The following is a 13,760-nucleotide window of genomic DNA, read 5'->3' as shown; positions in this document are numbered from 1 at the left end:
CCTTCAGTATTCTCTATGGACACAGCATATAGAGTGATAACTTACACAAAATAAATGTTTATTACGCATTCTATTTAAATCCCAACCCACCAATCATTCCTACTTCGTTATCCTGAACTAAGAGTGACCATGGGCAAGTTACTTAACTTTTGTGTGCCTCAGTTTCTTCATCTATAAGTGGCAATCACTACAGTACTTATATAGGGATATTGTGAGAATACAATGAATATCAATTATAATAAGAACTTATTTTAATACACTTTTTATGATGGAATAACTTTGGACTAAACTACAGAGGTAGCACAGAGTTCCCATATACCTCTCACCCAGTTCCCCCTAATGTTATCTCACATTATGATACATTTATCAAAGTGGTACATTTATCAAAGCTGAAAAACTTATACTGGAACACTACTATTAACTAAACTCCAGAGTTTATTGGTATTTCACTAGTTTTTTGTTGTTGTTTTTTTTTTCACAATGCCCTTTCTCTGTTCCAAGACCCAATATAGGATACCCTATTTGCAATTAGGATATTCTTAATGTAATAACACGTCTAACATTTATTGGGCACTTCTATATGTTAAGCATCGTTCTAAGTGCATATACATACACACAAACACATACACATACACACACAAACACGTGCATCTCAACTAATTGAATCATCACAACAATCCCATGCAGTAGGCATTATTCCCATCAGATCCTGAAACTGAGGCTTAAGAGGATAAGTAACTTGCTAAATATCACACATCTAGTACAACCAGAAGTGAAACCAGCTCTGTCTGACTATAGACTGTTTCCTCCAAATCACTAATCAATATTGTCTCTCAGGAATTTAAACTACTAAGAAAGTCTTAGCAAAAGAAATCTGAATTGCAGCTTTTCACGATAGCTTCTCCCCCAAGATTTTGCCTGGATCTTCCAGCAATAACTCATTCCACAAAAATGATCTGAGCACCTACTCTGACGAGGCCTGAGAAGATCACAGTGAATGGGGCAAAGTCGTGAAGCTCAGGGAGCTTCCAGTTCACTTTGGTGGAGAAACAAGAAAACAGGCCATTTCAAGGCAGAGTGGTAAGTGAAGGGCCGGCACAGTATTCTAAGGACCCAGAGGAAGGGCGCCTCAACCAGGAGGCAGTAGCGTATCCTGGAGAGCTTCTCAGAGCAAGAGGCATCTACGCTGAGGCTTGAAAGTTGAGTTGAGATTCACTAGGCAAAGTAGTAAAGTGGACGTGGGTGACAAAAAGACATCCTAAGCAAAAAGAACTGCATATACAAAGGCCTGGAAGTGAGGAAGAGCCTGGCATGCCATTATAACTGGAATATAGAATATAAGGGAAGGAAGAACAGAGAAATAATGTTAGAGAGAGAAGCAAGATCAGATCCTGAAGGGCCTTTTATATCCCTGTGGTGGTCAGGATTATGATAGCCTATGCTACAATAACAAATTAACCTCAAAGTTTCATTGGCTTACCACAACAAAGACTAACTTGTCACTCATGTAGAGTCCTACAGGGAGCCCTCCCACCCTGTAGCTCCAGCACCTAGAACATGGCCTCAGAGGTCCACTCCAGAAGAGAAAAGAGAGGCCATAGGCACACAGCTTGTAACTGCTGGGCCTGGAAATGACACGTGTCACTTCCACTGACATTTCACATGGTCCCAACCTTACTGCAGAGAAACGTAGTCTGTGTGCCAGGAATGCTATGGAAAACAAGGAATTGTCTCTGCCCCACCAGGATAAGATATGGAACTTGCTCCTGAAGTAAGCATGAGAGTTGTAAGCATGAGAACCACCGAGTCTAGTTAACCTGTGTTTGAGAAAACTCACTCTGGCTATAAGGTGAAGAAGAGACCAGAGGGAGGCATAATGGGAAACAGGGAGACTAGCAGTACTGTAGTATTCTAGCGGGGGGGTGAAGGTGATAGACCAAAGGCAGCGGCTGTGGGAATAAACAGAACTGAATGAATGTGTGAGGTTATGTCAGAGGTAGAGTTGACAGAATTTCATGAGTAACTGGATATGGGAGGTTGGGGAAGAATTAATGGAGGGAGGATTCAGAGAAAGAAGAAGGAGTTAAGGAGAGGGCCCAAATTTCTGATTTGGATAGCCAGGTGGCTGGCAACATCAGTCACCAAGGTGGAGAGAATCACCACACGGCATACTGGATGCAAAAACGTGCTGGGCAATAAAATATGGGGAAGGAATATGGGAAGGAGGGAGGGTTAAATCCTCATTGTCTCAGTGGAAAGTCCATAGCTGGTGCCTAACACTGAAAAATCAAATAGGAGCAATAAAAGCATACCTTTTAGACATATCAAAAGAATCAGCAAAAGGAGTTCCAGGTGCTTGCCCCTGAAGAGGAAAAAACACTAGGACAAAAAAAATGGAAGACTGCTGTTTAATAAAAAACTGTTGTACAACTGCTACTCTTTAAACTATGTGCATGTATATCTGATAAAAATGAATTTTTTTAAAGGAAAGACCAGCTGGTCTAGGATGTTTCTCCTTTCCTCTGAGAGGAGTCTTTTGTCTTTAACCACCTTAAATGGCGAGGTGTCCATCGTGATTACAAAGGGTAGGGTACTAGTCAATGGGACACTCATACCACCTGCAGCATTTCCCCATTTGCAACAGGCCCCTGCACTTAATTCTCAGAAAAATCAGGGAGGGCTTTTTAGGGGAGACTATGCTTGACCTACATCTTGAAAAATCATAGAATTTCACACAGGAAGGAGCGTTTCAAATGGATGGTAAGGGTGTGAGTATGGAGGTATGGCAAACAGATGTGTTAGGGGAAGAGTTGTACTTGTGTTTGGAGCCTAGAAGAGAAATGAAGGTGACTAGAAGATGAAGACAAATGAAGGTGACTAGAAAATGGAGACAGAAGACCAATCAGGGAGCTGACAAAAGTGGTCAATGTTTCTCCAAAGAAGGCTCACGGACCCGCATCAAGATTCTGAGGATCTCTCATTCCTTCAGATGCTCAGGAAGGATGGGCAGTATCCTGCATTTTAATAAGTTCACTAGGTGAATTTCATACACACCAAAATATGAGAAACACAAGTCAAGCAAGAGGATAAAGTCCTGAAATAAGGTCATGACAGTGTGAATGGGAGGAGGAAATGGTCATCAGACCCAGGGTCTCTTGGGTCCAGAGCTAGCCTTGGCCAACAAGTCAGGTAAAGTGGCTCTTCTGCCTGCAAAGAAATGCAGATAGTGGAGAAGCAGCAATGCCCTACAGCTCCTGCTCACCTTTAACTTTCATTCCTGCCTCAGTGCAAGTCCTCCCACTAAATATGATATAGGGAAAAAGTATTGATTTCGAGTCTCAGCTTTTCCACTGTGTATGTAATCTGAAAAAAATCACTTCATTGCTTGGGTCTCAGTTTCCCCAACTATAAAATGAAGTGGTTAGACTAGATTACCTCAAAGGTCACCTCTAAATCTAAGCTTCTAAAAACAACTCTGGATAATATCCAGAACATACAAGGAGCTCCTACAAATCAAAAAGAAAAGCACAGAACTCCAATAGAAAAAAAAAAAATGGCTAAGAATGTGAACAGGCAATGGATAGGAGAAGGGAAAAAAAAAAAAAAAACTAGCAAGCATATAAAGAGATGCTGACGCTCATCAGTAATCAGAGAATGCAAATGAAAACAATAGATGTCACTGTGTCCCTATTAGATTTGCAAAGCTTTCAAATCTGGATGCTGCATATTGAGCTGCAGGAACCCTCATGCCTTGCTGAAGGGACTCTAAATGGGTGCAGCCAGCCTAGAGAGTCATCTGGCACTATTAAGTGAAATTCAGTGTCTGTCTACCCTGGGACCCAGCAAGCCCAATTGTTCCTGGGTGTTTCTCCACAGAAATGGTCATACAAGTGCACAAGGGAACACATACAAAGACATCCATGGCAGTATTATTTGTAATGGCAGGGAGTTGGAAGAGTGACTAGGGAAAATTTGTGGATTACTACAGGACAGTTAGAAATAAATAACTAGGAGCCGGGTGCGGTGGCTCATGCCTGTAATCCCAGCACTTTGGGAGGCCGAGGTGGGCGGATCACGAGGTCAGGAAATCGAGACCAACGTGGCTAACATGGTGAAACCCCATCTCTACTAAAAAATACAAAAAAAAAATTAGCCGAGCATGGTGGCAGACGCCTGTAGTCCCAGCTACTCAGGAGGCTGAGGCAGGAGAATAGCATGAACCCGGGAGGTGGAGCTTGCAGTGATCCAAGATCATACCACTGCATTCCAGCCTGGGCGACAGAGTGAGACTCCATCTCAAAATAAATAAATAAATAAATAGGCATACATCTAGCAACAAGATGAATACAGCTGAGTAGGGGAAAAAAGAATAAATATAATGAGAACACTCTACAACACTCAGCATCCTGAAATGGCTCCCTATCACAATAAGAGCCAAAGTCTTCACAATGTCCCACCAGGCCCTAAATGATGTGCCTCCACCCCTACTCCCACCACCTCTTTACCTGATGTCATCCTCTATCACTGCCCCGTTGCTCACTCTGCCCAGCCATGAAATGATATGGGGCATTGATGCTGCCACATAGCCTTTGCACTGGCTCTTCCCTCTGCCTGGGCTTGTAACCCTTCAAAGTCCCCTATACATGCATTCACACTCCTTCCCCCTTACCCTGCTCAAGTTTTAACTTAGACAATAATCAACTGTAATAACTAAATTGTATCCTAGTCTAAAAGGCAATAAGTACTGTCTTCTCACCCCCACCTTCACCTCTAGAATATAAGCTCCCTGAGAATGGGCATTTTTGCTTATTTTGTTCACTGATGTCTCCCAAGGATGAGAGCAAAACCTGTCACAAAAGAGGCACTATTTTAAATACACTTTTAAACACATTATATGAATGTACATACAGAAAATGATGAGTGGGAATTGGCAGTAAAGAGGATTAAACAAAATAAGAGAGGAGCCTAGCCTGGAACAAGGATGATAACACACCATTAAGGGAGGATTCTCAGTAACTCAACCTTCTGTACCTGAGGTTAACAAAAGGGGAGGAGGGAAGCAGTGTCTGGTCACCTCTCCTGAGCCCATCTGTTGAAGTTTCTCTTTTTGCCAGGTCTTTGCCAAGCCCATATACACAGCAGCTGTTTCTGAGATTGCAAGGTCATTACTGGACTAAGGATACCTCACAAGCAACCCTTCTGTGTACAACCTCACCTACCTCCCTACATTTCCTCAATACCGGCCTACCTAAGGAAGAAGGACTGGGCTCCACATAAAACACTACCTAATAAATTTAGACTGATTTCTAACTCACAAATCACTTCACAACTTTGAAAGATATTACTGTCCCCATTGTATGGGTTAAAAAAACTAAGGCTTAGAAAGATTCATGGTTGTCCTGTTTCACTGGCTAGTCCCCAGCAGAACTGAGATGTTCAGCAACCCAGATCTTCCTGACACCACATTTCACGTTTTCTCTACCAACTTACTCTTCCTCTAGGTACGCATAAAAAGACTTCCACATTAAGGAAATTAGCAAAATAAGCTTTTCCAGATCTGATTTTGCATGACCCTGTTCTCAGCTCTTTCCTGTTTCTAAGTAACTGCTCTCCATCTGTAGGCTAGGATGCAAATTCAAAACCTGTGGATTTGACACAGTCTGTCTAAAAGCTAATGTTAGAAAATAAGGCCAAACAAATCATCTATTACTATTAAGACTTTAAAAGGATTATCCGTTCTTTGCAAGGAGCCAGATGGTGAAGACCGCACACTGTCAATCAGCTCTGGCAATAATAGTTCTGATACTACTGAGGAGTACAGAGGAACCACTAAGAATGTGGGGAATTCTCAATGCAACACTCAGTGTTTGACAAGAATCAGATGATGAAAGGGTTAGGGCTGGTTGATGTTTTAAGCAGGCCGACTATTTAGGCCAAGAGATTAACATTTAAGAACAACAGCCAGGAGTGGTGGCTCATGCCTGTAATCCCAGCACTTTGAGAGGTCGAGATGGGCGGATCGCCTGAGGTCAGGAGTTCGAGACCAGCCTGACCAACATGGTGAAACCCTGTCTCTACTAAAATTACAAAATTAGCCAGGTGTGGTGGTACATGCCTGTAATCCCAGCTAACAGGGAGGCTGAGGCAGGAGAATCGCTTGAATGTGTGAGGCGGAGATTGCAATGAGCTGAGATCACGCCACTGTACTCCAGCCTGGGCAACAAGAGCGAAACTCCATATCAAAAAAAAAAAGAACAACAGACTCAGATACATAACTTAGAGTTTACTTGCATGCCACTCCTCGGACTCACTTAAGTGACTCTGGGCTCATTCTCATTCAGCAAAATGGATCAGGACTGGTGCATACTCATGGCTTCTAGTTCTTCTTTACCTCCACTTAACTTGGCATGGTGCAGTACACATGGCAGGGGCTTCATAAAGCTCCCTGAATTACAAGCTCACTGAAACTCATACTGCAACAACTTATATTAAAGCGCTGAAACCTTGCAAGTCTCCTACTAAGAAAGCCTCTCAGGGATTACCAGTTTCCAATGAAAATCTCCTTAGGCTGATCTAGTCTTAACTCCTCACCCTGCCCAATAAACAAGTAAAAAGAAATACAATATAATGATAAGTATTATTGACATGGTTAGACATTTCCTAGTGAGTGACATGAGCCTTGAACACATTATAATTTCTGTTATTCTCCTTTTCCCTCAAATTAAAATGGGGATTAAACTCGCCTTGTGGTTCTAAAAGTTAGAGACTCTTTATGCAAAGGACTTTAATATAATTACTGGCACAAATTAGGTCTTCAGAAAAAATTGGTAGCTTCGGGGAGAGAATGAGCCACCTTAGCACCCCACACACAAGAATGCTCTTTTTCAGATGGACTCATAGCACTCGTGTTTTTTTCTTGCTTGACACCACCAGCTGCGTAATCATAAGCAAACCATTCCATCTCTCTAGCCTTCAATTTTTTTATTAAGTAAAAATAAAGGTTGTGGGCTAGAGCTCTGATATTCCTCCTACCTCCATTTTTTTTTTTTTTTTTTTTTTTTTTTTTTAAGATGGAGTTTTGCTCTTATTGCCCAGGCTGGAGTGTAATGGCATGATCTTAGCTCACTGCAACCTCCACCTCCTGGGTTCAAGCAATTTTCCTGTCTCAGCCTCCTGAGTAGCTGGGATTACAGGCACCCGTCACCACGCCTGGCTAATTTTTGTATTTTTAGTACAGACGAGGTTTCACCATCTTGGCCATACTGGTCTTGAACTCCTGACCTCGTGATCCACTCACCTCCACATCCCAAAGTGCTGGGATTACAGGCGTGAGCCACCATGCCCAGCCACCTCCAATTTTTTATGCTTGTTATTACTGGGTTTCATTTAAAAGAAGTCCTCAAATGGGGAATCTTGTTTTATCTAAGCCTGGGTTTTGCACAGTTTTTTTTGAGATCAAAAGAATGTTTAAAAATTGTTTGGAAAACCAGACGGTACCCTACTCTAAGACTTTGCACCCCAGGCGGAGGGTCATATAAGCAAATAATAACATTACAAGATGGATTCTACACACGTAAGTATACGTATAGACTTTTTTAGACCACAGAAGAGCAAAGAGCTCTCTCAGCCTGGAGAAGTTAAGGAGCGTTTCAGCAAGGAGACATCTAAGCTGGGATTTCAAGGATGGAGGTCAGGAAAAAACATTGCAACTGAGGAAAGCATATGCAAAGTCCCGAAGGTAGGTGACAGCATGACATATTCAAGGATTTGAAAGAAGAGAGCATTGAAGCTACAATATAAGCAATAAGAAGAGGGGTGCAAAATAAAATGGGAGAGACTGGAAAAGGCCAAATCAACAGGGCCATGGAAAGGGTTTTGGTCTTTATCCTAAAAGCTACTGAAAGTCATTGAAGAGTTTTAAGCCAAAAGAAGATATGACCAACTTTGAATTTAAATAAAAAGACTGACTAGAAAGGGAAAAGAAAGGATGTAAAAACACAATTAGGGGGCACTGCAATTGCCAGGTGAAAGAGGATCATGGTTTGGTGGTAGCAGTGGGGATGGGAAGAAGTGGCTGACCACAGAGTCCCCAAGGAGGTAAAGAGAAGAGAATCTGTAGATTGATTGGATGGGAGAGTAAGGGAGAAGGAGATACTAAGAACGGATTCTAAGTGTTTGCCAAGAACAACTGGCTGGATGGCCTGGTCCTTGAGGGTACACTTACAGTGACCAGAGTTAAGTCTTACTATACTGACATTTATGTGGAAATCATAGCAGAGCTGTCGAGCAGGCAGTAGGTTATATGGGTCTGGGACTCTGAGGCATCTGTGCTGAGAATGTGGAAATAAGAATCATCAGAGAGTACTTAACTGAAGCCATGGTTATGTATAAGATCACCTGTAGAAAAGCATAGAAGAAGAGAAAGGGGCCTACGAAAGCCTTGAGAATGCCAACAGTAAAGAAGGATGAATCACAAGTGGCTGAGAATAAGAGGTTGGAAGAGAAACAGGAAATCTTTTCTCAGATATTGACAAATTATCTTTCATCAGCTCTGCTTTAAGTAAGAAAAACTGAATAAGGAGACAAACTTCCATAGCCAAAGGGAAAGATAGAAATGAAAAGGCTCAAATATTCCATGTATGCAATGATCAATACCTGTATTACCAAGAATTGCCTCTATTAAAATTCTTACTTGCTACAGATTACACTATTCATTTTCAAAGCTCCTACCATGTTTCCCTTTAGATGAAGTACACCTACCTACCAAGTGACTCTGAGCTTGACCATATGATCATCAATGTGAGCAAATGTGATACACACCATGGCCAAGCAGAGACTTTAAATACACTAACATGGATTGGCTCCAGTCCTCTTGAGTTTCTGCCCTCCACCATAAGAACAGCATGTTCCTTCAACCAGGGTCTTGCAATAAAAAGATACAAAGAGCAGAACCCAACCCAGCAAAGTCCAGCAAAGCCCTCATGCAACATAAGCAATACATAAACGAATGTGATTTTTTAAAAATTTTATAGAGTCGAGGTCTCATTCTGTTGCCCAGGCTGGAATGCAGTAACCCAGTCATGGTTCACTGCAGCCTTGAACTCCTGGGGTCAAGTGATCCTCTTGTCTCAGTCTTCCAAGTAACTAAGACGTGTGCCACCACACCCAGCTATTTTTTCTTAATTTTTTTAGAGATAGGGGTCTCACTGTGTTGCCTAGGCTGTTCTCAAAATCCTGGCTTCAAGCAATTCTCCCACCCTAGCCTCCCAAAGTGCTGGGATTACAGGCATGAGCCACCACACCTGGCCTGAATGTCATTTTTAGCAGCTGAGCTTTGGGGGCTGTTTGTTACTGCAGCAAATGCTGACTAATATACTTGTCCACAGTGAGATATCTTTGACACTAAATCTACTTATTTTAAACTCCAGTCCAAAGAAGAAATAGTACTATTTGTCTAGATTGTATTATATACCTGGCACTAATAAGTGGTTTATAGACATTATCTCATCTTAATCCTCATGACAATTATTTTCACCATTTTACAGGCTCAGATAAGTTAAATACATTTGTCAGGATCACAAAGCTAGCAAATAAATAATGGAAATGGAACAAAAATTCATCTAACTGATTCCAAAGCCCATGCATTCTCTATATCACCATATTAATGAATCTCCTAGAAATCAAAACCTAAGTCTCCCACATGGGAAACAAGACATGTTAATACATTGACAGTTGTGCTACTGTTGAGCGAGCCAAGAGCAACCAGCAGGAGAATATTTACAGCTCCGGATCCGAAGCTCATATTGCCACAAGCTCCACCTTCCTCTCACAAACTATCACAGCTGAGAACATGGGAGCTTTTTGGCTTGAAATTTGGTGAAATGTGGTGCTCAAGTCGGGTCACACTAAAACATTGGAAACAAAGGTTTCATTTTTATCTCAATCTCTATAGCCAGGTGACTTTTTGTAATAGCTCACTATGATCACCCCTTATGAATTCAGCTTGCACCTGATCCTTGGTAACAGGAGTCATCACTACCTTTCTGAATCTTGAGGCAAAGTTAAAACTTTAACATGTTAAGGAACAAGGAGAAGCAAGATATAGTAATCACTTATCAGTGTCCATTTGTCCATTGAGGACTTACATGTCCTGCTTGGAATTTAGGGCTGCCTTGCAGATCCCCTTATGAGACATTGTGGGGTCAACGGATGTGATGAGAAATAGTGAAAAAGCATAAGCTTTGAAGTCAAACAAATCTGGGTTTAAATCCTGCTCTGCCTCTTACCCACTTTGTGATCCTAGGAACTCGACTTTATTTCTCTGAACATCAGTTTTCTTGGTGTAAAATTCGGGTGATAGTAGCTAATTCAATTAGCTATGTGGAGATAAAATGAACTGGAATATTCTCTTCTTCTCTACTGTGGATCATCAGCTTCTGTTTTGGGCTGTAAGGAGACTCTTTGGCCAGGACTAGGGCCCTAAGATCTCCTCTCAAGTTCCTCCCGTCCCCTTTAATGACATGCACAATGCTGTATAATCATCATCGCAGGGACCAACAAGGTCAGGCAGCAAATCGTGAACACCCACTCTATCCCAACATTTTTCTAACTCTAATGCTTACAACATTGAAGCAAAACAAATTGTATTACATTCCTTTTAGAGGTCAGCAAACTGAGAGGTTAAGTGGCTTGCCATGGCTCAGACCTGGTCCTCCTGACCCCCAGACCCACGCCTTTCCTACTTGGCACAGCGCCCCCTACTCTTAGCTGCTCAGCCAGTTCTCTCTCTCCATTGCTTTCAATGAGACCTCTGAGGAAAAAACAAGTGTCCCTGGCAGGACCACACAAACTCACAAGAAGGTATTGATTGTAAGACTTGTACACCAAAAATTAAGTCATTGCTCAGAAAAATTAAAGGAAACCTATATTAAGGGAGAAACATTTCATTCACGTACTGGAAGCTCAATATTGTTAAAGTACCAATAATTCCCCCAAATTGATCTATAATAAAATCCCCAGGAGGTGTTTTTTTTTTTTGTTTTGTTTTGTTTTTTGCAGAAATTGAAAAGCTGATTCTAATACTTACATGGAAACACAAAGGACTCAGAGTAGCCAAAACAATTTGGAAATAAAAAGAAAGTTGGAAGACTTATAATTAATTGCAAAACGTATCATAAAGCTACAGTAATCAACACAGTGTAGTACTGACTATAAAGATAAACATATAAATCATTGGAATAAAATTGAGAGTCCAAAAATAATCCCTTATATTTATGGTGAATTGATTTTCAACAAAGGCACCAAGACAATTCAAAGGGCAAAGGATAATCTTTGCAAAAAATAGCATTGGAACAAATGGATATCTACACGCAAAAAGATTAATGTACACCCCCTGCTCTCACCATATAGAAAAATTAACTCAAAATTAATCACATACTTAAATGTGAGAGCTAAAGCTATAAAAGTTTTAGAAGAAAATCTAAAATCCCCTAAAGTCTAGGAGAAAGTCTTCTTGATCTTGGGTAGGCAAATATTTCTTAGATAGGACACTAAAAGTATGACTCAAAAAGGAAAAACAAAAAAATCACATGTGGACTTCATCAGACTTAATCACTTTGAGCTTCAAAAGACACCATTAAGAAAATGAAAGAACAAGCCACTAAGAAAATATTTGCAAATCATGTATCTAAAAACATACTTATCCGGAATTTGTAAAGAAAAAAAAAAAAACTCTTACAACTAAATAATAAGACAAGAAACCAATTTGAAAATGAATAAAAGATTTGAAGAGATATTTAGACAGAGGAGATATATGAATGACAAATAATCCCATGAAATAATGCTGACATTATTGATTATTAAGGAAATGTAAATTAAAACCAGAAGATACCATCGTACACCCATTAGAATCAGAAAGCAGACAATAATAAGAGTTGGTGAGGATGTAGAGAAGTTGGAAACCTTATGCATTATAGTGAGAATACAAAATACTATGGCCACTTTGGGAAACAATTTGGCTGTTTCTGAAATATAAATTTACCATACAACCTAGTGAGTTCACCCCTAGCTATTTATCCAAGAGAAATGACAGCATATGTACACACAAAAACTTGTACACAATGTTCATAGCAGCATTATTTACAATAGCAAAAAAGTAGGAATAATCCAAATGCCCACCAACTATCAAATAAATAAATAAAATGTGACATATCCACACAATGAACAATTCAGGGAAAAAAATACGATACATGCTACGACATGAATGGCCTCAGGAATATTAAAGAAGCCAGACACAAAATACTACATATCGTATGATTTCATTTATATGAAACATGCAATAACAACAGAACTATAGAAACTGAATGCCGATTCCTGGTTGCCTGGATCTGGGGCTGGAAGCAGGAACTAACTGCAAATAGATACAAGGAATTTCTGGGGGATGATGGAAATATTCTAAAACTGGATTGTGGTAATGGTTGCACAGCTCTGCAAATTTATGAAACCTCATTGAATTGTTCACTTAAAACAGGTGAAGTTTGTGGTATGCAAATTATACCTCAATAAATTTGTTTTTTAAAAGGTCTCAATGACTCCTTTGCAAAATATCAAAAACAAGGCAAAGGAGGCAGCCTGATAAATCTCCTCTCCAGCCTTTCTCCTTTGTGTCCTCTGACGCAAAGATCTGCTTTGTGTCCTCTAGGACACCTGAGTTCCTATCTCTCCACAGTAAGAACTGTCTCCCCCAGCAGCCTACAGCAGCTGTACTGGACTTCTCTGCCTAGAGACTTAGCAGCCCCAATTCAGGCTTCTGGCAGCAAAGCTCACCTTGCAGAAATACTATAAGAGTTATAAATACTTTACGTCCTTAGAGAGCTCTGTCAGTTCTCTGCTATGGCACTAGCGACCTAGGGCAAAGAAACTTCTATTCCTAGGTATACTGAGTGTCAGTGAGCAAGGCTGCAAGGCATTCTGGCATCATAACCTCTTTAATGGCATGGTTTGGCCCCTTAAGACATCCATGCTGTATTAAAAGCTAATTCCTACAAGCTAATTGCAGCCAACACCCCAGAAAAATAGACTAGATGCAGGTAATTCAAACCAAAGTCCATTTATCAGGCATAGGGGTCGGGGAACCTGACTTCAGAACAGGGAAAAGTTCTTAACCTCGGCTGCATAATTAAACTATCTGGTAAGGTTTTTTTAAAATACTATATCAGGTGTAGTATTTTCTAGTAAGTCTTAACCACCACAGAGATTTGGATTTAACTGGCCCATGTGGCTTAATATCTGTGTTGTTTTTAAGTTTCTCAGGCAATTCTCCTGCTCATTCAGGGCTACAAATCACCAGCTTTAGGAGACAGGTTTCCTCCACCTATTCTCTACCAGTGACTCACTCAAAGCCTAAAATGCACTACTCCTTAAATAAGGACTTTCCTCCCCATCTAGTAAGAGCAACAGGATAAAGATGGCTGAACGTCAGACAACAGGATGTTGCCATTTGCAGTGTAGATGCTGCCAATTTATCTCAATTTATCCCAAATGACTTTATGTTGAGTATATTGATTTATATGTCCTTAATCCTGACACCTGAAAGAAAGGCTAATACTAATAACATAACTGATAGTGGAGAGGCCAAAAGAAAAAAAAAAATAGTCTTTATTTTCAGTACTCAAGGACTTTTCTCCACAATAGGGAGAAAGAATAAAATTAATTAGCATTCAGTACAGTAGTAACACATTAAATATTAAAGGAAATAAGCA

The sequence above is a fragment of the Papio anubis genome, chromosome 1 (genome assembly GCF_008728515.1).
Source record: "Papio anubis isolate 15944 chromosome 1, Panubis1.0, whole genome shotgun sequence".
Classification (NCBI taxonomy): Eukaryota; Metazoa; Chordata; class Mammalia; order Primates; family Cercopithecidae; genus Papio; species Papio anubis.
This window is presented reverse-complemented; position numbering follows the sequence as displayed.